This window comes from Artemia sp. Qi Xiang Cuo, chromosome 13 (genome assembly GCF_049724085.1).
Source record: "Artemia sp. Qi Xiang Cuo chromosome 13, ASM4972408v1, whole genome shotgun sequence".
NCBI classification, from domain to species: domain Eukaryota; kingdom Metazoa; phylum Arthropoda; class Branchiopoda; order Anostraca; family Artemiidae; genus Artemia; species Artemia sp. Qi Xiang Cuo.
This window is the reverse complement of record NC_142806.1, coordinates 41842546-41870102: the sequence shown is the minus strand read 5'-3', so window position 1 is coordinate 41870102 and position 27557 is coordinate 41842546. Positions and strand designations below refer to the sequence as shown.

The window sequence follows — 27557 nt, the reverse complement described above, 5'->3', positions numbered from 1 at the left end:
TAAGAGTAGCTCAAAATCACGTGTTTCACTTGTCCTTTAAATAAGAGGATAACAAAGCATTGCCATACACAGTCTTCCTCCTTTTAATTGTACTGATTTCCCAACAAACTCTCATATCGTATTCGGTAAAAACACATCATACAATGCTATTGATAACTGACTGTAGCGACAAGCCGACTGAGGCCAACACAGGTACGCATGTTCCTCCTCCATCCCGATCTATGCATAGCCTCCCTCTTTACACCCTCCCAAGATGTTTCCATTTCCCTTACTCGAGACATCTTCCCAACACATTTGGGGACGACTTCCTTTTGTTTGGCCCTAGATATTGGCTGACAAGGACAATCCTTAGCAATCTGTCATCATTAATCCACAAAATTTGTCATAGTCATCTCATTCTTTTTCTTATTATGACCGTAAAAAGCTGAATTTTAGTCCTGGAAAATATATTTTTCGAACAGCTTACCGTTTGAGATATGGTTAGTTAGTTGGGTACCCAAAACAATACGTAAGCACCTGCTCTGAAAAAAACCTCATGTAAATCATCTTCCGTTTTTTGGAGCGCCCACGCTTCAGAACTATATTTGACCACTGTCCTCACTATAGCTTCCAATATCTTAATCCAGGTTTGCATACTTATTATCATTATCTATTGAAAACTTTCATACAAAAAGAAAATGATGGAGGCCTACAAAGAACAACAAAAAAACAAAAGCAGCAACTATCACAATGTAACTATTGTAAAAGGAGTTAGTTCCAAGCATTATTTGAAATCCTTTGGTTGTGTTTTTCAATAAATTTAGCAACAGCTAAAGTAGGATTTGCTATATAAAGGATATTGATGCGTTTTGAACTGCGTTTTAAAATTCGATATCTCAGTAGGTATTTTGTGAAACGGAAAAAAGTGGAGCGGATTTTTAATTTATCAGCGTAAGCAAGGATCTTCCTACTCTTCCAAACTTTTTCAACTGAGAAAAACACCCTGAGCCTTGGCTTTTCTACTTTTAATATCTTCACCGCATCCGCCGTTTTTAATAATAATTAAATTAAAAAAAAACAAGTTTTTTTTTAACTGAAAGTAAGGAGCAACATTAAAACTTAAAACGAACAGAAATTATTCCGTATATGAAAGGGGCTGTCCCCTCCTCAACGCCTCGCTCTTTACGCTAAAGTTAGACTCTTTCTCACAACTCTATTTTTTAAAACAATAAAAAACTTTAGCGTAAAGAGCGAGGCGTGGAGGAGGGGACAGCCCCTTTCATACACGGAATAATTTCTGTTTGTTTTAAGTTTTAATGTCGCTCCTTACTTTCAGTTAAAAAACTTGTTTTTTTTTATTTCTGAACGTTTTTGAATTAATGTAGGTTTTGATTTTGGCTCATGAATAATTAAAACATAATTTGTATATTAATTTTACTTTTATTTGGTTAAACGGCTTTCCTCGAAAGTTGTTTAATTTTATTTACAAACGTTTTTATTAGTAATAAATATACGTAACTTACGAAGTAACTTACGTAACAAACTTTTATATTCATAAATTTTTTATACCTATATTGGGAATTCGCCCCTTAGTCAATACCTCGCTCTTTACGCTAAAGTTCGAATTTTATTCCAATTCTTTAAAAATGACCCCTTAATCACAAAGGCCATTAATTAGAATAAATAGCTTTAATGAAAGTACTACAAAATCTTTGGCTTAAAGAACGTGGTATTGACTAGGGGGTGAACCCAATAAAATACGTAATAATTTCTGTTCGTTTTAAGTTTTAATGTTGCTCCTTACTTTCAGTTGAAAAACATGTTTTGTTATTTTTTTGATAGAACGTAGGGAAGTTCTTTTATTGATAGAACGACATAAATCATTTATAAGGGTGAGTTCTTCGTAGGGTAATTCAATATATGGATAATTCATGTAATTGATCTTTTGAATTTGTTGGTGATCACCTGGGGGTGGCTGCCGATCATAGGGTCTAATTTTAATATCATATTTGCGATCTTTTCTGAAGATGTCATATGTATTTTTGAGAATACAGTCGATAAGAGTCACTTCACACTTACCGTCAAATTTGATAGTGGGAGTAAGTTTCGGCCAAAAAACAATTATTCTAATCAAATCATTGTAGAGAGGATCGGAAACATTGGACATGAATGTCACATAGAAATCATTGAGCATTGTTAATGTCTTCAATTGAAATCCAAGAATCAAAATCAGAGTTGTATCCTAGCCAACGAACAAGCAACTGTCTCTTGCCCCCGCAAGTACGGCTCTTTAATATATTATCAATTTGATAAATTTCACTACTATTTCTTACTTTTTGTAGTTCATATTCATAAAAACCGCCGAGGATCTCATCATCTTTGGTGTCTCGCAGCCGATATGTCCTGGGTTCAGTGTCTAGGATTTTGGACACTTTAAAAAGTTCAGTGCTCCATAAATAATTCCCCTTTTCAAAAATATTGGTGGTTCGATTAATTCGAACAGTATCACCAACATTGAATTTCTTCTTCCCATTTTTTTTTGATGTCGTTTTTTCACTGGGATTTGATTTAGAAAAGCATCAAATGTAATGTCACTGCAATGAACTTACCGAGGACTAACATTGGAGAGGGATCGATGTGGTCGTTGGTTATTTATTTGCATTATTTTATCTAAATCATGAATAAAAGCAGAAGTATTTTTCAGCGTGCAATATCTTAAAATTAATAGACGAACCGTTCTTATCAATCGTTCAGCCAATGCAGCCTTAATAGGACTGTGATAGAGCTTAGAATTTTATTTCAATAGAGGATTAATAAATTCACTACCGCGATCCGATTGAATTTTTCTATAGCAATCATGTTCAAGAATACTTTCTAAAGCCGGAGGAACTTCAACATCTCTCTTTGATTGCAATGGAATCGCATATGCATAGCGACTAAAAACACTGATTACCACTAGAATATATTTGTAGGGTGTATTGTGACGCCGTTGAATCGCGTCTAGGGTTAAAAGATCAGTTTGCATTATATGCAGAGGGAAAAAGGCCTTAGTTTGTCGATATTGTTTACCACGAAGCCTGCAATTCCGATGCAGTGTGTAACTCGGTTCATTTTCTAGATACTCTTTTGTATTTTTTAATGTGCTGCGACCTATGTCAGAGGCAACTTTAGAAAGCGTTTTGGAGGACCTTAGAATTCCCGCTTCACCAATATTTTCATAGACATGTTTTAAAGCTTCTTCCATTTGAACGCAAACACTTATTATAATGTCCACTCCCCTTTTGCACACTGGAGGGTGGTAATTGTGACTATGAGTTGATATCGATACGTCTTTGCTTTTGTCTAGCCGTCACTGGTGTTATCAAATCATTGCTGTTGCTAGGAGTGTTAGTTTTTTCCAAGATTGATTTAAAATATTCTTCTTCTTTTTTTTAAATGTTATTGGCGTTGTTAGAGGACTAACACCTCTACTAAATTTTCTTAATTTCTTTAGAATTTACTTATGGCTAATAAGACTTTTGGGGAAGTTTGATGCATTTAGAAAGGTGCATAGATTATTGTCAAATGATAAAAGTCATTTACGATTTGTAACCATATCACAAATTAAATCGAGTAGATTATAACTTTTTCCCTGAATTATAAATCGTTTCTCAGTGCTATCGACTTGAGCTTGATGATAATCACCACCACTTTTCAACATGAGATATATTAATACTCTTCTACTCTGCTCTCGATAGGTCAATGCCAATAGGTTTCCAATTGTTGTCATCATTAAATCAGATTCTTTTTCTTTTGATTGTGCTGCAGAATCTTGAGGAGATGTTTCCTGTTTAAAGGGATCTGTGACGGCGACGGTGGCGGGTCTCTCACGAAAAGTTCTATGTATGTCCACAAGACACACTGCATCTTGAAGTAAAACTAGCTTTTTATCATAGGCAATATTTTCATCATTAATGAATTTGCTTAGATTGTCTTCAAAGCGTTCCATCGGTGAAAGGACAAGTTCTATTGGAGTCAATTTTAGGGTTTAGCCATCTAGGGAAAACTGTTTACAAGTCCAGCAATTATTGGTAGTAAAAGTGTAAAAAAGCTACCGCCCGCTTCAAGGAGACGTTTTTCTTTTAAAAATTTTTCCTTTGTTTTTGCAAGCCAAGGCACGTACAGTGGAACGATGTTGCTTTGTCTGTTGTCTAACACCTTCTGGCAAGTGTACATTGCCCTCAGTTAAATTTAAACAAGGTTCAGATATTAGATTCGTAGATTCTTTGTCAACGCCATGTTTGAGTATGGCTTGCCTGAGTGGGGGTTTTGAAGTGCCTAGTGCGGAAAATAAATGTCTATTTTCGTATAGTTTCTTCAATGTCATGATGGCAACTAATAGCCTTTTCTACTGTTCATCGGATGATATACAGTAATTTCTTTGTCGAAAATATCTGTGACTACACGTATATCCTCGGGTGTATTCTGATTAAGATCTGGCAAAATGTACCCATATGGCTTATTTGTCGCCTGGCTGTACGCTGAAAGTAGAAATTTGGGGGCACCTGGATATATTTGTTTATTGAGAGTTATTAGAGAACTAGAATCACGAACAAATCGGAAGATAAAATAGATGGTGGAGTTCAAAGCAAGGGTTCTCATACACTTGCTCTGATGAAACAGATTCTGTAGAACTAGGGTTATGGAAATGTGTTCATGATGAGAGCGAACGGTAAACAGTTGTAGCATTTCCTGTGAGAACTGTTTAATTGATTCAGCTAAATCATCACTAGTTAGCCATGAGTTTCACTCAATACTATTGAAAACATCAAGTCCCCGTATGAAGTGTATTAGCATGGACTTGGTAGTGGCAATAGTTTATATTTGGTCGTATGATTCCTTCCAAATAGTATGGAAATAGTAAGTTTTCTTTGGTTTTTCCAAAAACATTTTATTACAATTTCTAATTATTTTAGCTTAAATTGTGGTTTTGCCTGACATTGATTGGCCACGCAGAAACGACCTGAATGGTGTTTTAAATTGATACCTACTGCTGTTGACAACAATCGGACTACAACTAACTGTAAACCATACTTGTCTAATGAATAAATAATAATTTTCCCATAGATCTACCTATACAATAACAAGAACAACAAAAATATATTTTTCAATTATTAACATCAACACTTTTTGTACAACAATTGCACGAATAGCAATAGCAGTATTTTTCATTTCTTGACAACACTATTTGTACAACAACTATAGCAACAACAGCATTTTTCATTTATTAACAACAACACTTTTGGTACAACAATAGCAACAACAACAACAAGAACAATATATTTAATTTATTGTCATAAAAACAACTTAAAATACAACACGAATAGCACAGTTGAACATATTTGTAGACTAAGAATACAAAAATAGAATAGAAAACACTATTTACAACATTTAAAAGATGAGAATCCCCCCCCCCTCCAAGGGGTCCCCCCTCCCTCCAGGGCTGAACGCTGGGCCACGGGCCGAAGACCGGCCGTGGGCGGGATCCCACGCCCCCGGGAAGTACGGAAAAACAAACTCTGTATACAATAGGCGCAGCTAAAAAATGATGATGACGATGTTGTCCCCCGCCCCAATTTATATACTTTTTGAAGATTTTTTTGAATTTAAGTTAACTTATTCAGACCGAGTTGGTTTCGATAGTTCACACATTCAACTAGATCTGAAATTCGACAGTGGCCTTGGGGGAGTACTTTTACACCATTCCCGAGCACATAGACCTTGTCGGATATACATGACATGGCATTGATTTCCACTCTAACAGTATAGTTCCTATATTGTAGAGAGGGAATTGCCTGCACTTTTGATCTTGGTACTAGACAACTGTCTACACAGTTTCTGTAGACACTCATGTCTAATTTTTTTTACAAAGTGTGTAGGCACCCCTTTGCACGCCTGTTTTATATCCTTGCCGTGTGTTTCCACACAGTAAACTTTAGGACCGGGGATCACCCCAGTGGATATTAAATCACTCCCTGTCTCTGATTTTAACATTAATAGTTGATTGGGGGCCTGACGTTTCACCACCTCGGGATAGAGTGACTCATTCCAGTTGGTGTAGTCCATCTGCGAGTTGATATGCACCCCATTTTCTAAATCATTTAATAAATCCCCAGTTTTAACTTTAAACAACAGAGAATTTGTGTCCCCATAGTAAACTTGAACCTCCCCCTCTCTTGGCCATTGTACCTTGCACACATTGTAAAAGAACGACAACGTGAGTTTTTTTTGGAAATTTCTAGTACTGAACTGCCCCCCGCAATATTCTTATTCAGAACAACATTTCTCTTTTATCTGTGTAGTAAAACCATATTCGGCTCTATGCTCGTGAATGTTGTAAAATTGGGGTCGGCAATAATTCGTGCACATTATTTGGGGCATGTTACGACGTCACAACATGACCTGTTTCGTACGTTTTCATACGTTTTTCCAAAAGCTGAATTTAAAATAAGTTTGTACATTACTTTTTCGACTTTACTTTTTGCCTGTGAGCGTTTACTGACAAAGGTGCCAATAAACGTCTTCCTGTAGGGTTTCAGATCAAATTGCAGGGCCCTGTGTATTTTTGTGACCCTGAAACCATTGCTCAACATCCATCGCAAAAAGACGTGGTGAACAACAATATTTTGTTTCGGGTCTAGATCGGCAATTAATTTCTGTTTAAAGGGGGTCCAGTGCATGCCCATATCCTCGACCAAAGACCGATTGTATGGACTCAATGACTCCTTGGTCACAGGTCTATTCACGCACGGAAATGCAAAATCTTTTACTGTATCGTGAAGTTCTACTGGTATATGCCCGTCAATTTCAAAGAACCATCCTTGTTGACCGTTGTCCTCGACTGTGTGAATGTCGGGGATGTCACAAGGATTTTCAAGCCATTTATAATTGCCACATGGTAAACAGTAGTGAGACATTGCCGAGGGGTACAATGAGTTCATGTCAAGAAAAACTGCATTAGACTTTACACCGGTGTCTTGCCCAGTTGGATCCGTTGTTAGAACGCGATCCCCATGAAAAATATATATATATATATACCAATTACCACATCGGACTTTCGTATTGTCATTATGAAAGATCTCCAAGCACCCCGTGGGATTTTTTTTTAAAGAAAATATTGGAAATAATATTACTTGCTTCCTCCTTAACAGGATAACAAATAGTGAAAAATTAATTGTGTTAAATTGATTGCACTTATTTTTTTTTTACTTTGGATTGTTTTTTTGTTTATTTTTTTTCTTATAATTTTAGTGCTCTGATGATGAATAAAATATATTTCCTTTATTTATATTTCTTATTTCAAGCTTTATGAAATCCAGGATCTAAGTCCGAAAAAGTATGGAAATTCCTTCAGGTCATACAAAATTTCGGAGGGGACTCGTTTAATTGTAGATTTAAAGCTCTAAGTGCACTCTTTAAAAGTCAAAAGTGACTAGAGGTTAACCAGGATCCATTGCTTTCCACCTTTCCCCTCCCGATAAAAATTTTGAACCATTTTGTTCAAAACAATCTAAAGGTTAAATAAATAAGAACTTCGGGGTTCACTTTCTGCTTCTACTGCTATTACTAATACTACTACTGTAATTGAGATCGTGACTGCACACAATACTGGAACTTCTGCTTGTCTAAATGGCAGAGTGCATACAGTTTGTCAAAAGACCTTGTTTGAAATATCTCACGAAAGGCTGAGATCATTCAGATGAAAACTTTAGGGGATGTTTTACTACATCCAAAGACGCTTAGTACATCCAAGATCTCAAAATGCAGTTCCTGGCCGTATCTGTATTGTCCTCAGGAAATATTTTTGAGTTTCCTTTCCATAGGAAGCTTTCCTATATTGCCAGGAAACTTTCAGGGAATACTACAGGGGATATTAAACAGAATCAAAAGAATCTATATTTTTCCAGATTGTGAAAACGGCCAATCATCAGTATTTCAAGAACAACTAGGGCAGGGTATGAGAGGGCGGTTTTAGACCAGAAGCACCGCAGCGACCACAAATAAGCGTCAGTGCTTAGTCGGCCAGTATGTGACCTACTCCGCTGCAGGAAAAATATCTATTTGGGATAAGATTGAACTCTTCTGCAGGCAGCTTTTCATAGCAGACCCGAACTGATACTGTAAGGAAATCTTCAAGATCCTTCTTGGTCCCGAAATACAGCTTGAACCCTTTAGAGGACTCAAAATTACCGATTTCTATTGTGTTTGGTGCACTGGGAACAAGATTTTACATCACTGTGAGTCATGCTAGGTGGAACCTATTTCAGGACGGCAATAAACAGTTTCTCTTTGAGCATGGCAGCAACCTAATGCTTACTAGTTTTCGTTTTCTCGACAATCCTCTTAGCAGATGCTTTAGATTTGATGTTTAGTTTTCAGTCCTTTTCAACTGTCTTAGCTCACTTTTTTCCTCTGAGTCAGGACAGACAGTGTCCAAAAACTGCTTACGAGCATCTATCGAGATATGTTATTATTTAAATGACAACGAAATAAGATGGCTGGGGATTGATAGCTACTGGATTAACAAGGCCTGGGACGTTACTCCATGGTTGGAGTGAGAGGATGTCGAAAGAAAGATTTAGGGGAAATGAGAAATTCCTAACTAGTCCATTCGGTAGCATCCTAGGACGTACCTTAATAAATAAGGGAAGTGTCAGTCCCCGTTCACCTGATCCCCGCAGTCTAAGGGAGACTCTCACGACAGGTACAACGGCACTCGCGACCAATGCTGCCAGATGGGTATTTTTCACCCCGTGGGCTTGTTTCTGCCGCCAGGGGTGGGTTGAATTGTGGAGTACGCATGGGGCGGGAATATGGGCTTTTTTTAATGGCTTGTTTTGACTGAAAGTTGGGAACCGTATAATAATTTCTCATATTTCTCAAAATTTCTCTTCGAAGTAATAGGTATTTTCTTAACACTTACAAATTTCTTCTAATAACACCAAGTTTTCCTTCAAAGATAACAATTTTCTCATATAAGTAATAATGTTTCGTCACTGATAACAAGTTATCTGTTAGAAGTAACAAGTTTTCTGACAATGATACCTTATTTTTCTTGCAAGTAACCATTTTTTGGTTATGATAGCAAGTTTTCTGTCAGAAGTAGCAAGTTTCCCTTCTCACTAATCAATTTTCTCCATCGCTTAAAACTTTCACTTAAAACACTTAAATTTCCCTTAGAAGTAAAAATTTTTTTTCTTAGCAGTAATAATTTTTTTCTAATAGCACCAAGTTTTCCATCAAAGATAACAAATTTCTCTTAAAAGTGACAATTTTTGTCAATGATAACAACTTTTTTGTTAGTAGTAGAAGGTTTTCTCTCAAAGATACCAAATTTTTTTAGAAGTAACAACTTTTTTATTTATGATAACAAGTTTTCTGTCAGAAGTAGCAAGTTTTCCTTGACACTAACAAATTTTCTTATTGGAGAAACAACTTTTCCTTAATACTAACAAACTTTTACTTAACACACTCAAATTTCTCTTGGAAGTAATAGGTATTTTCTTAACAGATAACTTGTTTTTTCTTAACAGATAACTTGTTTTCTTAACAGATAACTGATGCACGGTACGAAAGACCCAACCACTTTAGATATATACTGTTCGGAAATCATCCATACTATGAAAGTTGCAGAATCGGCTGCCGTGCCAAAGTATCGAGTGCGAAAAGGAACTCGTCGGCCGGGTTGGGGTGAGTGTCCGTCAATCAAAGTGGCAAAATGACGCGCAAATATAAACTTGTTTCGTTCTACAAAAAAAGACTATTGTTTGCTAGTCGAAAATCTCAAAATGAACGAAGCAGAAAGAGCATCAAGGGCCGCTTTGAATAATAAAACCAGTATGTGGAATTGCTTTAGAAAATCAAAACCGCAGCCTAAGCAATCGGCTACGAATATTAGTGAAGATGAATGGTCAAAACATTATTCATCCGTTTTTGGATCTACAGATCCAGGTTTTAAAAGTGCTAGTGAGTCCGAACTGAAAAGTAAACTAGAACCCCTGCTTCAAAAGAGACGTTCGTTTGTAGTTAAGAAAACTGATTTTAAGGTTGCTATTAAACAGACAAAGAGAAAGAAAGCTCCTGGATTTGATACAATCTCGTCTGAACATCTGTCTAATGGTTCTACAATACTATTAGAACATCTAACACTCCTGTATCAAATGTACATAGATTCTGCGGTGGTCCCGGAATCTTTTTGTGTGGTTGTTGTGAGTAATATCCCAAAAAAGGGTAAAAACCCAAATGAATGTTCTGGTTGTCGTCCCATAACAGTATCTACAACCCTCAGCAAAGTTTCAGAAAGAATCATTTCGCCGTAAATAGTCTCGAATTGCTCTATACATTACCGTCAGTTTGGGTCCCGTCGACACCTGAGCTGCCCGTTTGCTCATCGGGTTTTGAAGCGCATTATCTCGAAAGCTGGAAGTTCGGGGAGCCCCCTGTTTGTGTACTGTCGATATATCGTCTGCCTTCGACTCAGCAATTCAAGCCCAGATTTTAAGTAATTTGTTGAAAAATGGTGTTAGTGCTTATGTAGTAGCTTGCCTTTCTTATTGGTATCGATATTCATTTGTCCGGGTTAAACTGGGTCAAGAATTATCTAGTCCTATAAGGCTTTTAGAGGGCTTCGACAGGGATCAATTCTTAGTTTGGTGATGTTCAATATTCTTACTTCGACAGTAACAAAGCATATATATGGAGGACTCTTCCTAGGACTGTGATTTTAGTTTATTATGTTACACTGATGATGTGCTTATGATAAGTAGTAGCCTTGCAAGCCTCCAGGGTAACCTCGACCGGCTGATTGGTGGTTACAATGACTTAGGTCTCAAAGTGAATGCCCAAAAGACAGAGTTAATGGTTATTTATCCGCGGTCGCCCTCACGTAGTCTAATATCTAGGATTGAGCCTTGTGTCATCATAAATGGAACGATCCTTCTGCGGTGATTTTCTCCTATTAACACAAAGAACCACAACCGTAAACCTTGTTCCTACTCAGGATTGAAGCGTAAATGTACCATTTGGTCTACTTTTTTATTTGTTTCGAATACATTTTAGGGGAAGAAAATCTGTCTTCATGCAAGTGGTTACACAGCAATTATGTATAATGCTACAACACAATAAGGTAATTTGGCAATTATTAGTAAAGTATATATGTGACAATCAGTCACTGATAAGTGCTGAGTCAGATTTTTCTCACCATCAAATACATATACAAAACAATTGGTAAATATTATATTTTGAGGCAAGGTAACATAGCTTTAGCTTGTGCGTGCTGGAATTTCAGAAGTAAACAACATAGATTATGTTTAGTTTTATATTTTGGGGCAATCAAATAACATATTAGCATTGCATTTTAAAGCTAACAACGCTTAATGAATGTCAAGAAATAGAGAATACAGCTGATTTTAAAAACACGTCGTTATTCGTTGAATACATACACTTTTTTTAAGAAAAATTCTTCTTAAGACACAGGATTTAAATTTTTGAGGATTGATAACTTAATTACCAGTGATTTTGATCATTGATTTTTGAGGTACTTAGGTAATGTATACAAACTTTACGTAGGTATTTAACGTAGTGTAGAACAACCACCCAGGCACATAAGCAGAGGAAGTGAGGGAGACAAAACATATAATAAATGTATGGATTCTGACATACAAACCAACAACGACAGGCATTGACACAAGCAAACATCCGCCCAGACACAAAAGCAGAGGAAGTGAGAGAGGCAAAAACACATATAAATGTCAGTATTCTGACATACAAACTGACAAAGACATGTGCTTGGAGAAGGAAACATCCGCCCAGACACATAAGCAGAGGAAGTAAGAGGGACAAAAACATATAAATATATGGATTCTGACATACAAACCAACAACGACAGGCATTGGGATAGGCAAACATCTGCCCAGACACATTAGCATAGGAAGTGAGAGAGACAAAAACACATATAAATGTAAGGATTCTGACATACAAACTGACAAAGACATGCGCTGGGAGAAGAAAACCTCCACCCAGACACATAGGCAAGGAAAGTGGGAGAGATATGAACACATGCAAATATATTGTTTCAGGCATACAAACCGACAGAGACATGCATTGAGATAGGCAAGCACCCGTCCAGACATATAAGCAAAGAGAGTGAGAGAGTCAAAAAAACATATAAATATATCGATTCTGACATACAAACCGACAAAGACTGGCACTGGGAGAAGCAAACATCCACCCTGACACATAGGAAACGAGAGTGGGAGAGATAAAAACACACGCAAATATATTTATTCAGACATATTAACCAACAATGACAGGCATTGAGATATGACTATGCATTATTTCGTTGAATTTAGGTTAGATCAATTATAGATGCCACCACACCCGCTCAGACACACAGTCATTAGTGAGACAGATATAAAAAAGTTGGGTTGATCTAGGTTCACTTAGAGTGCCCCACGTCCTCTGCTTATGTGTCCGTGAGTTCGTTTGCCTATCTCAACGCATGTCTCTGTCGGTTTGTATGCCTGAATCAATATATTTGCATGTGTTCTTATCTCTCCCACTCTCCTTGTCTATGTGTCTGGGTGGATGTTTTCTTCTCCCAGTGCATGTTTTTGTCAGTTTGTATGTCAGAATCCTTACATTTATATGTGTTTTTGTCTCTCTCACTTCCTCTGCTTATGTGTCTGGGCGGATGTTTGCCTATCTCAATGCCTGTCGTTGTTGGTTTGTATGTCAGAATCAATATATTTGTATGTGTTTTTGTCTCTCTCACTTCTTCTGCTTATGTGTCTGGGCGGAGGTTTTCTTCTCCCAATGCATGTCTTTGTCAGTGTGTATGTCAGCATCGCTACATTTATATTTTTTTTGTCTCCCTCACTTTCTCTGCTTATGTGTCTGGGCGGGTGTTTGCCTATCTCAATGCCTGTCTCTATCGGTTTGTATGCCTGAATCAATATATTTGCATGTGTTTTTATCTCTCCCACTCTCCTTGCCTATGTGTCTGGGTGGATGTTTTCTTCTCCCATTGCATGTATTTGTCAGTTTGTATGTCAGAATCCTTACATTTATATGTGTTTTTGTCGCTCTCACTTCCTCCGCTTATGTGTCTGGGCAGATGTTTGCCTGTCTCAATGCCTTTCGTTGTTGGTTTGTATGTCAGAATCCATATATTTATATGTATTTTTGTCTCTCTCACTTCCTCTGCTTATGTGTCTTGGTGGGTGTTTGCCTATCTCCATGCCTGTCTTTGTTGGTTTGTATGTAAGAATCCTTACATTTATATGATTTTTTTGTCTTTCTCACTTCTTCTGCTTATGTGTCTGGGCGGGTGTTTGCCTATCTCAATGCCTGTCTTTGTCGTCAGAATCTATATATTTATGTGTTTTTGTGTCTCTCACTCTTTTTGCTTTTGTGTTTGGCCAGGTGTTTGTTTCTCTCAATGTCTGTTTTAGCTTACCCTAGAAATAATGGGAATATAACAAAGTAATAGATAACATATTTTTAATGAATTAATGACATATATGATATTAATATAAATATATAGTAGATACATTATTATACATTATTAATATCAATGATCATCTTCCGACATTTTTAATCTGTTTCATAAAGTGGTTCATCGTGTTCTCTCTTGATACTATAGCTATTGTCTTCTCTTAGTTCGTAATCAGTAGAATAATCATTATTCAATTTTGAGTCATACACAATTTTTACAGGTGTGTCATCGACAGGGTTAATATGTTTTTCGTCTTTGGTATAATTTGGCTCATTGACTGTTTAATCAATGGCAGTAACGTTTGCTGCTACTTTGTTTTCCATCGTTCATCTTTATATTCCTTAGTGACATTTTCTGCTAATGCCCTTTTTATTTTTCTGGCAATTTCACTGTCTATTATCACACTATTTTACACAGGTAACAGTTCTGGCACGTAGACAAGATAGGGTTTATGATATTAGTAGAAGAATAGGCCTTTCTTTTCGTCTTTGCTTTCATTTGAATGCTAATACCCAAAAGCTGACGATACGGTTTAACACTGGGTAACATGTTACCACAAGCACTAGCAAGAAGATGCCCCTCTTCATCGACTATTATTTTTATGTTGGCATTCTCTTTGAGTGCAATCATCTCCGGAGATCTCAATCTCAAATATCCACCATCATAAGAGTTGAATTTTTTTGGTACTCCAAAGAAATTTAATTCCTTACTGTCATGACAATGCACGCATACGTTTCCGATGGTGCTACCACTTGTACTTATTTCATAGTTTAAATACTTCTTTTTGTCAGCATTCAATGCTACAATAACACTATCATGTGAACACACTTTCTTAAAATGCTTCATCTTCACTTCTTAGAGATTTGAGTTGTGTTTATTGTTCCACTGTGTAAAAATACTGATTTAATACATCTAATAAACTAGGTAGTATCGATAACCGGACATTAAGTACCATTGGGAAAGCTGCATCGTGTCTCTTAGCAAGCATAGAGTACAATTGTTAAACCTATAAGCATATTTCATGTTATTTTAAGATAAGTGAAAAAAGTTGAATAATTTCGAAGTCAAAAAAAAATTTAGTCCGATAAAAAAAGTGCTACTACAAAGAATATTTTTCTAATAGTAAAAGTTGCGACTAGCATTTCTATATCATTCTCCTTTTGAGTTTGGAAAATATTAAATGTTATTTTTTTTATTTTTAAGTATGTTACATGTCATTCCAAGAGATGTAAAAAAAGTTGAAAAAATATATCATGTTAACAAAAAATAAAAAAAAGTTAAAAAAATAATAATAAAAAACTATAAAAAAATTGGAAGGGGGGCAAAAAGTTGGAGGGGAGGGGGGCCCCTTCGCGATTGGGGATAGAGAACCTTTTGGGGTTGAGGTTTCTGGTGGTTAGGGTAGTTGGTGCTTATGATCCTTGACGGTTCGTACTCATATACACCTCACTATTTGATTTGCAAGGATTTCTAAGGTTTGTTCGGAATTTCATTATTAAAATTCTTTTCTTGCAATCTACATCTCTCTTAGTATCAACTTTTTAGTATACTATAACGTTAGACCCTATTTTAAATTGACAAAACTGTTCAAACACCACTTGTGTATTATACAGAACACATCGGGGAGGTAAAGCTAGGTCAACTCACAATGTCATTCAATCATCGTTAACCATTTTCCTAGATTCATGTTGTCTCAAATTTATAACGAATTGCCTGAGTTAACAAGCCCTTTGGGGTTACCTTAACTGCTAATCGGTTTAACCCTTTTTCTCCACCTTCATATGATGCAATTCACAAATGTTATCTAGCTCGGTTTTTTTCCCTATTATTCAAATAAGATCGTTCATAAAGTCCAATTCCCGAATCCCTTACCCTGTTTACAAATAGTTAGCTTTTACGCAAAATGTTTTAACAGCATATGTCAATCAAACAATTCTGAGTGTAGCATCCCATTTTTCAATTAGCAGCGACACATTCCTAAGAAACTACTCTCGAGTTAAGGCAATTGTCCAAAAAATAGGTTTTGCCTCAGAAACCCGTCTGGTAAGTCATGTATCGTTCGTAGTAATATGTCACTGTCCTTGGTAAGTCAATGTACTGATTAAACTGCACTGTATATTTTTGTGTAATTCCATGTGCAATTGAAAACCGGCTCGCATTATACCATCTATCGTGAAACCTGGATATTACGCAAGCACTGGTGAAACCTTTATATCACTGTCCTTGGTAAGTCAATGTACCGGTTAGACTGCACTGTATATTCATGCCTCAGGCGAGATGTAAGACATATTACGCAATCACTGGTGAAACCATTAAATCACAGTCCTTGAACTCGTTGCTCGAGCGTCAAATGCTACTAATTGAAGTAAAAGAAAGGAGTTCGAACTTGATCATACACGGCTTACCTACAGATATTAATCCGAATCAATCCCTTGAAGCTCACGTGAAAGATCTACTTAAGAATACCTTAAAAATTGAGTCATCTTTGTCAATTAACAAATGTTACCTCTTAGGTGGAAAAACTGTTAATATAACGAATAGACGCCGTAATCAAAGTCAGACACGTAAACCGGCAGTTAATCCAGTGCTAATTAGGCTCAGGAATGAAGATGAAGCGTATTTAGTTATGAAAAACGTATCCAAGCTTAAGGGCTCTGGAATAAGAATTTGCACGGACCTTCCTCCAGCACTTAACACTTTACGCACAGGCTTCCTCACTAAAGCAAAAGGGATGAAGGAGTCTGGAATGATTATTGCTTCTCGGGTTAAAAATAAAGGAACCCACGGATGGCTTGAGATAAAAAAAAAATGGTTCGGTGATATGGGAGAGAGCTGATCAATAACTGAATTGGATAGTAGTAATCTGAGTGTTGATTTATATGATTTTGTGGAGTATTTTGTTATTTTGTGTTTTGTGGTCTGGTTGTAAAGTTATTTGATAATTTATGATCGTTTGAGGATTATGATTATCTTATTTTCGGAGGCCGGTTCGCAAAAGTATCATAATGAGTATTATGTGGTTTTTTATTACTTTGTTTTTTTGTTGTCATAAAAACTGTTATATTTAATTTCTTTCCGTTTTGATACACTATTATTGATTTGTCTTATGTAAGGTTTTCATTCTATAAATTTATAGTTTTTTGTTTATGTTTGGATATTTCAGATTAAGTTCTCTTAACAATTATGTATACTTTGAATCTCAGTATTTCCTGTAAGTCACTTTTTTTCAATAAATATACCCATCATCGAGATAATTGATAATATAATTAGTAATTTTGAGGAGCACCCCCTTGATTTAGGTAAAATATTTGAGAATTTATGCAATGATGACGATGTTTTTGATGTGATGGTTCATTCTATCCCAAAAAATAAATATCTACTCCCCACCCATGTTTTAAATAAAGGCTCTAATTTTAGAATGGCATTTTTGAACTGTCGGGGGTTACTAAATATTTTTGATCAAATATCCCTGTTTATTTCTCATCATAATATAGATGTGTTTGCCTCTTGTGAAACATTTCAAAATGATTCGCCAAAAACATTTATTAATAAACAGGATTATGCTTTTTTTCATAAGAATTTGATTGATAAAAAACAGGGAGGGTTAGGTTTTTTCATTAAATCAACAATTCAGTCAGATCTGGTGAGTGAATTTGATCACCTATATCTTGAAATGGCGTTTGAATTTTTGGCAGTTAAAATTGATGTAAATGGTATGAAAATTTTGTTTTGTGTTTTTTACCGGCCTCCAAGTTCTCCTGCTTCAAAATTCATGGAACTTCTTGATGATCTTGTGCTTATTGCCTTGAAAAAGTATCAAAAAATGGTTTTTATGGGTGACTTTAATATTGATTTATATAAATCTAATAATTCAATTGGTAATTTCCACGGAATATCTTCTGACGGAGCTGACTTGTTATCAGTTTGCTTATCCAGTGGTCTCTTACCAGCTTATGGCGTCCCAACAAGAATTAGCGAAAGATTCTGCTTCCCTTATTGATAATTTGTTTACGAATCTGGAACTTAAGTCTAGTGATGTGGTTATTGAAGATTTTTCAGACCATTTGATGCTTGTGACCGACTTTCACTTGATTACAGAGTTTAATAGGCCTACTAAAAAAAAAAATGAGGATGACTAATAGAAACTCCTTAAGTAAACTTAAAGTATTGCTTTCTTCAAGTGACTTTTCTTCTTGTTTAGAATCTTCGGACCCTGATTTTGCTGCTGAATGTTTTGTGAATCAGTTTAAACGTTGTTTCAATAATGCTTTCCCTCTCCGTCAAATATCAAGAAGAAATAGTATAAAGCCGATTAAGCCTTGGATATCTCCTGGATTGCTGGTATCGATAAAAAATAAGAATCTATTATATAAGGCATACTTAATGCATCCATCTGAAGTTAAATTAGCTAAATTTTGCAGATACAAAATTGTTTAACAAAAGTTTTAAGATCAGCAAAAAGCCATTACTTCGCCGAAGCCTTTGTTGAAGCTGAAGGGTCCCCCAAGAAAACATGGGAAATAATTAATAAGTGCTTAGGAAAACATAAGACCCATGATCTTCCTGAGGAATTAAGAGCTGAAGATGGAACTAAACTTGCTACAGGGAAAGGGAAAGTTATCAATACTTTAAATATACACTTTGAAAATATTGGCGAGGAAACGGAGTCAACTGCTGGAACCAACTTGGCCTGTCCTCTGGATAATGAACCTGGAAAGGACTTTCAATCATATCTACCCCCGTCTCTCAATTGCTCCATTTTTCTTACTCCTGTAACCCCTGATGAACTTTTACTTACAACAAACCTTTTAAAGAATGGATCTTCGGAAGGGATCGATGGGTCGTCGACTAATCTTATTAAGTGTATAGCACAAAATATTGTAAACCCGCTTTCCCATGTGTTCAACCTCTGTTTTAAAACTGGAAGATTTCCTTCTTGTTTCAAGTCTGCAAGAATTATCTCTTTGTATAAAGGAGGAGACCCGAAGAACCCAAACAAACTATCGGCCGATTTCGATCCTGTCTACTTTTGGGAAGTTGCTTGAAAAGTGCCTATATAACCGTATAGTCAGCTTTCTAATGAGATCTGAATTTTTTAGTCCGATGCAATTTGGGTTCCGAAGTCTCACTCTACTGAGCATGCTATTATGGCAATGATTCAGTTTGTTCATGACACCCTAGACAAAGGTGATATTCCTGCTACAATTTTTATTGACATTAAAATGGCATTTGATACGATTTCCAATAAGATATTGCATACTAAACTTGATAACTGTGGCATAAGAGGCCCAGTTAATGACTTAGTAATGTCTTACCTAAAAAACCCAAATCAGTATGTAGACGGAGGTGATACTTCTTCCTCATCAGTATCTCAATCTCAGTCAGTCGGAGTCCCACAAGGCTCTATTTTGGGTCCACTCCTATTTCTTATCTATGTTAATGATATGAGTAAGAGCATCACTTATATTGGCCTTAACAAGTTATTCTCCGATGACACGACATTGAATGTCAGTAACCCTGGCTCTAGGTATTTAAAGCTTAGGATGGACTCAGCACTTTAGAGGATTCTCTTTTAGTTTTTGATAAATAAATTTAATATTAATTCTTCTAAGAGAAAACTCATAATCTTCACTTATACTGGGAAAACAGCACTAGAAATCATGATGATTAATACTCAAGGCCTACCCATTGAAATTGAAAGAGTTGATGATATTAAATATCTCGGGATAATACTGAATTCATGTTTATCATTTAAAAGACATGCAATTTATCTTCGAATGAAACTGTCAAGAAATATTAGAATGATGAATCATCTGAAATTTATTCTGCCGTTTTTTGCCCTGAAATCTCTTTATCATTCTCTAGTGCATTCATATATAAATTACTTTCCCATTATTTTTTTGAATACTTTTAAAACTCATATTCTTCCTCTTCAGAGGCAACAAAATAAAGCTCTGCGTCTATTGAAAAATTTCCTGCCTAGCCCGTTTTCTTACCCTGGTAAATCGTCAACAAAAAGCATGTATCAAATTTTAAATATCCTTCCACTGGACTCTTCTCTTCTTTCCATTCTGTTCTTTATATGATTAAACACATTCAAGGTCTTTTGCCTGAGTATTTTTATTTGCATAATAATTTTCTTCAGGATGATAATCAGGTTTTGCATACATATTGGACCCGTGGCAGTTCTGTTGTCCATCAGGCTTGAATAAAATATGAAAGGTCCCTTTTTTCACCAAGGCATAGTATTATATATAATTGGAATAAATTTCATAGTTTTATAGATTTGAATAATTCGTTGGTTAATAATAAAATTGGATTAATGAATCATTTAATTAGTAATTATAAATTTGATTTGTTTTTTGGGGTTGATGCTCCTCATTTCATTTTATTTATTTGGTTACTTTGATTTTTTGCCGACTTTGTTTGTTGTTACCGTACGGAGAGTTGAAGAGCAATGTTTTTATTACGGTATCTGGAGATAGTATTAGTTATTTTTTGTTGAGTGTATATAAACCCACACACAAGTTATTCTCACTGTGGGTAATTAATTTGATAGTTTTGTCAAAAAATTTTTTTTTATTGATTAATAAAGAACTTGAAGAACTTGAACTTGGTAAGTCAATGTACCGGTTTGACTGCACTGTATATCCATGCCTCAGGCATAGGGTTGGGATCAATAGGTGCATGGTAGAGGTAAGACATATTACGCAAGCACGGATGAAACCTTATACACTATTACTGCTCATTCCTATCCCGAACATGCAACAAAACAACTGAGTAGGCCTATTTTGCTCTTGGTGATAATTTTTGTAACTTGTGGGATAAAAGCACTTAGATGGCAAATTTACTATTTTAGAGGGTTAATTTGCGGAATTGTTTCGGTGTTTACAATTTTTTTTATCTTTTGTTCGACATATTTGTTTTACTCGACAATTTTACTCGTCATGTTTTTTTTTAACATATAAACTTAGTAAATTAAGCAAATAAGTTTCCAATGAACGACATCTTGGGTCTTAAGCCCTTCCCCGCGCCAAAATCAAACTTCAGGGTTAACCCCTGTTTAAAAAAAATAGATAATAGTACAAACGTTATTATCATCTTTTAATCTTTGAACTGTTAAGTATTCTCGTTTTACTTTTCCACTCATTCCACCATCTCTTTCCCACTTTTTACAGAAAACCATAAATCATTTTTTATAGAATGCCAGGTATTTTAAATACATCATTCAAAATAAGCTTGTAAAAAAAACAGCCAAAAGCTACTTGGCCTTTCAGTTCTTTTCATTTTGCTCTTTCCTTTTGAACGACATTCTTTGCAAAGTGTCACCATCGTGACTGAATTAATTTTTATTTTATAAATAATGATTTTTATAATTTTTTTCAGGTAGCGTACCAACAACAAATACTTTTGGAAGGAAACTTGATCTTCCGCTCCGTTTCAAAATGATTCACTTCAATAAAATGAGTTTGGGTCGTTTTGAATTTTGCAGTGGATTTTTAATTCTATTCTATTTTCACTTATCCCTGTTTTTTAACATAGCGATCATACATTTTAACTAATCTTTATTTATTTAACTTTCTAAACACAAGTGACAATAAAAGGCTAACCCTTGAATTGGTTAAGGGAGTAGTATAGCTACAATATATGGTAGCGGGGTGTCTCCCCATATAGATATAATATAAGGTAGCGGGATGTCTCCCCATATAGCTAAAACGATAAGTATCGGGGTGTCTCCCCTTATAGCTATTATATAAGATAGGGGGGTGTCCCCCCATATAGCTACAATGCTTACAAGCAGACAGGTAGACAATGAAGCTATAATATATGTTAGCGGAGTGTCTCTCAATATAGCTATAATATAAGGTAGCGGGGTGTCTCCCCATATATCTATAACAATAAGTAGCGGGGTGTCTCCCCATATAGCTATAATATAAGGTAGCGGGGTGTCCCCCCATATAGCTACAATGCTTACAAGCAGACAGGTAGCCAATGAAGCTATAATATAAGGTAACAGAGTGTCTCCCATCATACAAGCAGACAGTGAAATGATCGGGTTCAACTACCATGAAATTAAATAAAAAAAAACAAGTTTTTTAAACTGAAAGTAAGGAGCGACATTAAAACTTAAAACGAACAGAAATTATTCTGTATATGAAAGGGGCTGTCCCTCCTCAACGCCTCACTCTTTACACTAAAGTTTTTTTATTGTTTTAAAAAAATAAAGTTGTGAGACAGAGTCAAACTTTAGCGTAAAGAGCGAGGCGTTGAGGAGGGGACAGCCCCTTTCATATACGGAATAATTTCTGTTCGTTTTAAGTTTTATTGCTGCTCCTTACTTTCAGTTAAAAGAACTTGTTTTTTTTTTAGTTAATTTATTAAATTTTTTTATTTAATTCATATTTTATTTTAATAAAAATTTTAATTTTATTTTTATAAATTGATTTATTTAAAAATTAAATTAATTAAATAACTTATATATTAGTATATTTTTCTTCTGGCAAAATATACAAAGTTGCAGATTTTTGCAGATATGAGCTTTAAACCTATGTAATAGGGTTTTCTGATACGCTGAATCTGACGGTGTAATTTTCATTAAAATTCTTTCACTTGTAGGGGATGTTTCCCCCCTCTTTAAAAAATCGGGTACATTTTCTCAGGCTCTTAGCCTTTGATGAGTAATACTAAACTTAATAAAATTTATATATTTAGGATCAGCATTAAAAACACATTCTTTTGATACATTTATTGACATCAAAATTTCGTTTTTAAAAGTTTCGATTACTATTGAGCCGTATCGCTTGTTTTTTTATTATTTTTTTTATTACGTATATGTTATTACTTATATGAAGGGGTTCTCCCCTTAGTCAATACCACGCTCTTTACGTTAAAAGTTAAAAAAAATTTTGATTCACAAACCCCTGAATCACAAAGGCCGTTTAATTAGAATAGATAGCTCTTTTGAAAGCACTAAAAAAAACTGTAGCGTAAAGAGCGAGGTATTGACTTGGGGGAGAACCCCCTCACATACGTTATAATTTCTGTTCGTTTTAAGTTCTAATATTCCTTCTTACATTTCAGTTGAAAAAACTTGTTTTTTTTATTTAATTTCTGATCGTTTCTTAAATAATGCTTGGAAATCCGGCACCCCCTTCATAGAAATGTCCCTTACCCCAAAGAAACATCCTCCACGGAAATATTCTCCAGAGTAACCCCCTCCTCTAGCCCCCCCTCCAGAAAAAATCCTTCCTGAAAATGGTTGTATACTTCCCAATAACCAATAAATAATGCTGGCAAGTCCAGCGCCCCCTTCATGGCAGTTTCCCTTCCCCCATGAAAACTTCCTTCATGGAAAGATCCTTCCATATAGCCCCCGACCCTCTCCGTCCCCCACCTACCAGAAAAAATCTCCTCTGAAAAAGTCTGTATACTTCCCAATAACCAATACTATATGTTAACATTGAGTAAAGTTCATAACTTTCAGCCCTCCCCCTGGGGACTTTGGGGGATCAAGTTATCCTAAAAGACATTTTTATCATATTTTCGACCATGCTGAATAAAATGGCTATCTCAAAATTTTGATCGGGAGACTTTGGGAAAAAAATGAGCGTGGGTGGGGGCATTGTTGCCCTCATTTTTTTTTGTTAAATTAAAATGGTCAATTGAAATTTTATTTTCGTTTCCACTTCGTCCTTTAACTTTTTTCTAGGACCCATGGGTCGTTACTATAACCCCTGGAGAAAAAAAAAAAAAAAAAAAAAAAACAAACAAATAAAAATCCATCCATTATACTTCTTCCGGCAAAAAAATGGAAAAATCCAAATTCTTTCATATAGGATCTTGAAAACATAACCGCTGGGTTCTCGAGTACGCTGAATCTTATTGTGTGAGTTCTGATTAAGTTTCTATAACTTTTAAGGAGTGTTTTCCCCCTTTTTCGAAAATGAGCCAAATTTTCTCAGGCGCTTAAATTTTGATGGGTAGGACTAAGCTTGATGAAAAATATATATTTGAAATCAGCATTGAAATCTGATTCTTTTGATATATCTATTGATATCTAAAACCCGTTTTCTAGAGTTTCGATTACCATTGAGCCGGGTCGCTCCTTACTTACAGTTCGTTACCACGAACTGTTTGAAATTCGTTCTGATCTCTGTTCAAAGTGCGTGATATTTCTGTTAAAAGTCGTGCGTGTTTTTCATGGTAGTGATTCGTTTCCTTTGTTTGAAATTGTGAAATTCTTTCTGTAATTTAATTTGTTAGGTGTGGTTGACTTATGTTTAACCTTGAACACGGATATAAAAACTGACAATTCGTTATTTCTCAGTTCAGAATTGGCATTTGAAATATAATGATGCATTCAAATAAAAGGAATATTGACGAAAGCTACACGCAAGAAGTAAGTTATTCTTAGATAAAGAACTAAAACAACTCTTCGAAGCACCGATAAAGGCGCATTTTCATAAACTGTATTGTGATTTAATCTAGTTCGAAACTTAGGTCCTCTATCCTATGTGGAAAATATTCAGGTAGGATAGAAAAATATCCATTCATATCCGAGAATGTTTTCATTCAATAATTGGTAGTACAATTTAAAGTTGCTTAAATTTATAAAGTGCTTAGTCATGGAGGATAGCTACCACCAAGGAAAAACATGACAAAATAGAATGCCAAACACGCAACCCGATCAAAGCCCTATTATAGCCAACTAGCTGGTCTAGTCTCATCTGTCATATATATGTTATATGACAAGGTCTCTGTGAACAGAGGGGTGTCACACGGGGAAGAAAACAACCTCAATCATGACCCTTGGCCGTCTGGGAAGATTCCTTTACCCCACCGAGGGATGTTTACGGCCATCTGTAGACGGGATGACCCTTGACTTTGAAAGATGCAACAGCTGTGTCAGTAGGCCAGGGATCAATCAATTCCTAGCTAAGTGATGAAAAGGACCCAGGTGAAAAGATATGTGACATCACAAGCTAGTTTAAGATATGAAGATCGTCTTAAAGAGGATAACGGTAAATCGAGAGCAGGAAATAGTCAAATCCATTCTAGTCAAAATACATGTCAGGAAGTGGGCAAAGATAATAAACCAAACATGTGTACATTTCTTCATCTAGTGTAGGCCTATATTTCATAGAAGGTTTACTATAAGGCCGTATCCAGGGGGAGGGGTGGGTTGCTGGGTTTGAACCCCTTTCTCCGAAATTTTCTCCGACTCGTAAAAATGTAACAAAAAAGCATATAAAATAACTTTGATACGTTTTTTAAATTTTTTTAAACTACCCCCCCCTCTCCCTGACAAATATACCCTCCCTCCTAAACCAAGATTTTGGATATGCCCTTGGTTCACTATAAATTAATAAGCATTCCTTATTAAAAACTATTTATATTTGAAAACTGTTTATATTTAAACTTTACTCACAACAGAATAAAATGTTTGTGAACATTTTTCTACAGCTTTTCGTTCTTATATATTTACATACACTATGCTAATAAGTTACAGATATTCTTGTAAAACATTGGTTGCTATAGGTCTTCGTGCTTCCCTGAAAAAATGTCTTATACACACTAACACGCATAACAGTTGGTTCTGAATTATATAAAAAGAATCAAACCAATACGCATGCCTAACGAAACAGTATTGTATCTATTGTCAAATCAATACGTCCGGTTGTAAAGTTTTCTGTTAAGTGAAGCTGTATATTATAGGATAAATAAACTTCAGCTGTGTAACAAAGTGTCCGTTTCTAGGCTTGCCAACCTACACCTGTTCCACTTGTAAAAAGCACCTACCCTCTGCACACAGACTTGTCCAGCACATTGAAAAGGATCATGGCAATTGTCTGTATATAGAAGACACAGAAGATAAAACTTCTGGACATGTAATAAAGAAAGAAGATGGCCAAGGCAGCATATCTGGAGCCTTTACACCTCAAGTTTCAGTTGGTTCAGATGCAAATCAAACTTCTGTAAGGAGTATTCCACAAGTACCTTCCCAAATGTCCTTCCTTCGGTTATATGGGGCCATTCAGCTCCTCTATCGATTGGTCACTCTAATCCTTTCAATTTCCTGCAATTTCCTTTTGACAGAAACTTTTCAACTACTTTAAATCCCCAAAATATTCGTGCACTTTCAGAAAACCCTCCTCCCTTTGACTTAAATCTAGCTATGACGAAAACTACCCCTATAAATGAAGCTGTAATTGAAAGTGTAAGAACACCACTAAGCAGTTCATCATCTAACAATGAGAGGTTTGAAACTAAAAAGAAGCAAATGATTTGGCAAAAGAAGAGGAATGTCGGATTGACGTGGATTCAAATTCAGTTGATGAACATAACCTAGAAGATCGAAATGAAAGAGCTGAAGATCTTAGTGTAAAAAACCCTTCTTCTCCATCGACCCCTGACAGCAGACCTGAACCAGCTTCAAACTCGATTACCGAGCTAATGGATCGCTTCGGAATCCCTGGCTTCAAACACTATACTGATTTTTTAAAACAGGTAAATCAGCCAGACAGAAAAGACTTCTCCAAAGAGCAAGAGCGTAAGCACTTTTCCTCTTTCCCAGTGTTCCCTCATTTAAATCTTAACGCTGAACTCCTAAGGGGTTTAGAAGCAAATTCATATCCAGCTATGAAAAAACCAAAAACCGAAGAACTAAATTATTTTAGCCAAACTGCTTGGCTACAACGATCACAACCAAAGGATTTTTGCAATACTATGTCAAGGTTTCCCTTGGGAATGGACTTTATTGATCGCAACAAGACAGATTATAAAAATATTAGCTTAGGACTTTTGAATAGTAACTCTTCTGCAACATTGCATAATGCTGTGAAACGTGAATCCCGTAGGAATGATACGTGCGAATACTGTGGTAAGATTTTCAAAAACTGCTCCAATTTAACAGCTCATCGAAGATCGCACACGGGTGAGAAATCGTATAAATGTGTGATGTGCTCTTACGCTTGTGCACAAAGTGGTGGGTTGACCTGACATATGAAAACCCACGGAAGAAGCGGTAAAGACGTTTTAAAGTGTAGATTTTGTGACATGCCATTTTCAGGGCCTTCAACATCGGAAAAACACATGAGAAAATGTGTTGTCCAGCAAAAACGGGCCGCTTTAGGCGAGCTTTCTCTATTCAAAAGCTATGACGAATCAGACGATGATTCGACCTCAAAAGACGCTTTAAATTGACCAAAGTTGTTGTGAATAGCGTTCCAGTGACGTTAATTGAAAGCTTTAACTATATTTGATAATTTGCGTTCATAATTTGATTTGTAAATTTTTACCGTTGTTTTCTGCGTGATAATTGCTTCCTTTTTTATTCTACCTCATTCTAGCGCTTGGAATCTTTGCTACGACTGTTTCAAGCATAAATGCAGTTCTATGCTGTGATAAATTGTTTTATTCATCTTTAAAATAAAGAAAATTTTAAGTACTTTTTCTTGTCAATTGGAGTAGCTTCAGAAGCTGTATTTGGAACAATAAAAACACCCCTTTCTTCTTTTAGAATGTATACTAAGGAAAAGTTGTTGCGCAAAATTGTCAATAGATGTTTGCTCTTCAAAGGCAAGAATTGTGAGCTCATTTAAAAACCAATATTTTATAGCACCTCCCCCCACAAAGAATTTCATGAATTTTTGCTGGGGGAAGAGGGATGCAATTCTGTAGACGTTTTTATTAGTGAAATGATTCAGAAAGGTTTTTGCCTAGAAAAGTGTCATAAAACTATACCTTTGTGATGATTTTTTGAACATGTTGTATATTTCAAATTTTCAAGCGGAGACAGTTATCCTTCCCCCTCCTTGCGGTAGTCTCCTTAACCATTAGGAAAAAAACGGGTGCTAATGAAATTAAAAATAAATAAAGACACAGATGCTAGTCAATTTTAAAAAGGCCACATATCCTCCTCCTTCCATTAAAATCCCGAATTTGCCTTTACAGAAAAAAAAAACGAACAAGAAAAAAAGAGAATAGTAGGTGAATTTCGTTACTTTTTTGTTTCACTTCAATTGCGAATTTTAAACAAGAGGAT

At 35.7% G+C, this 27557-nt stretch overlaps 1 protein-coding gene and 1 pseudogene across 1 annotated transcript in view; one reads left to right on the top strand and one right to left on the bottom strand.

The window, feature by feature from the left end:
* The window catches only part of LOC148945299 (uncharacterized), a 57148-nt gene that overhangs the window by 19531 nt on the left and 10060 nt on the right, over positions 1-27557 (bottom strand). The window lies entirely within an intron of this gene.
* Positions 15864-26716, top strand: LOC148945300 (uncharacterized; annotated as a pseudogene).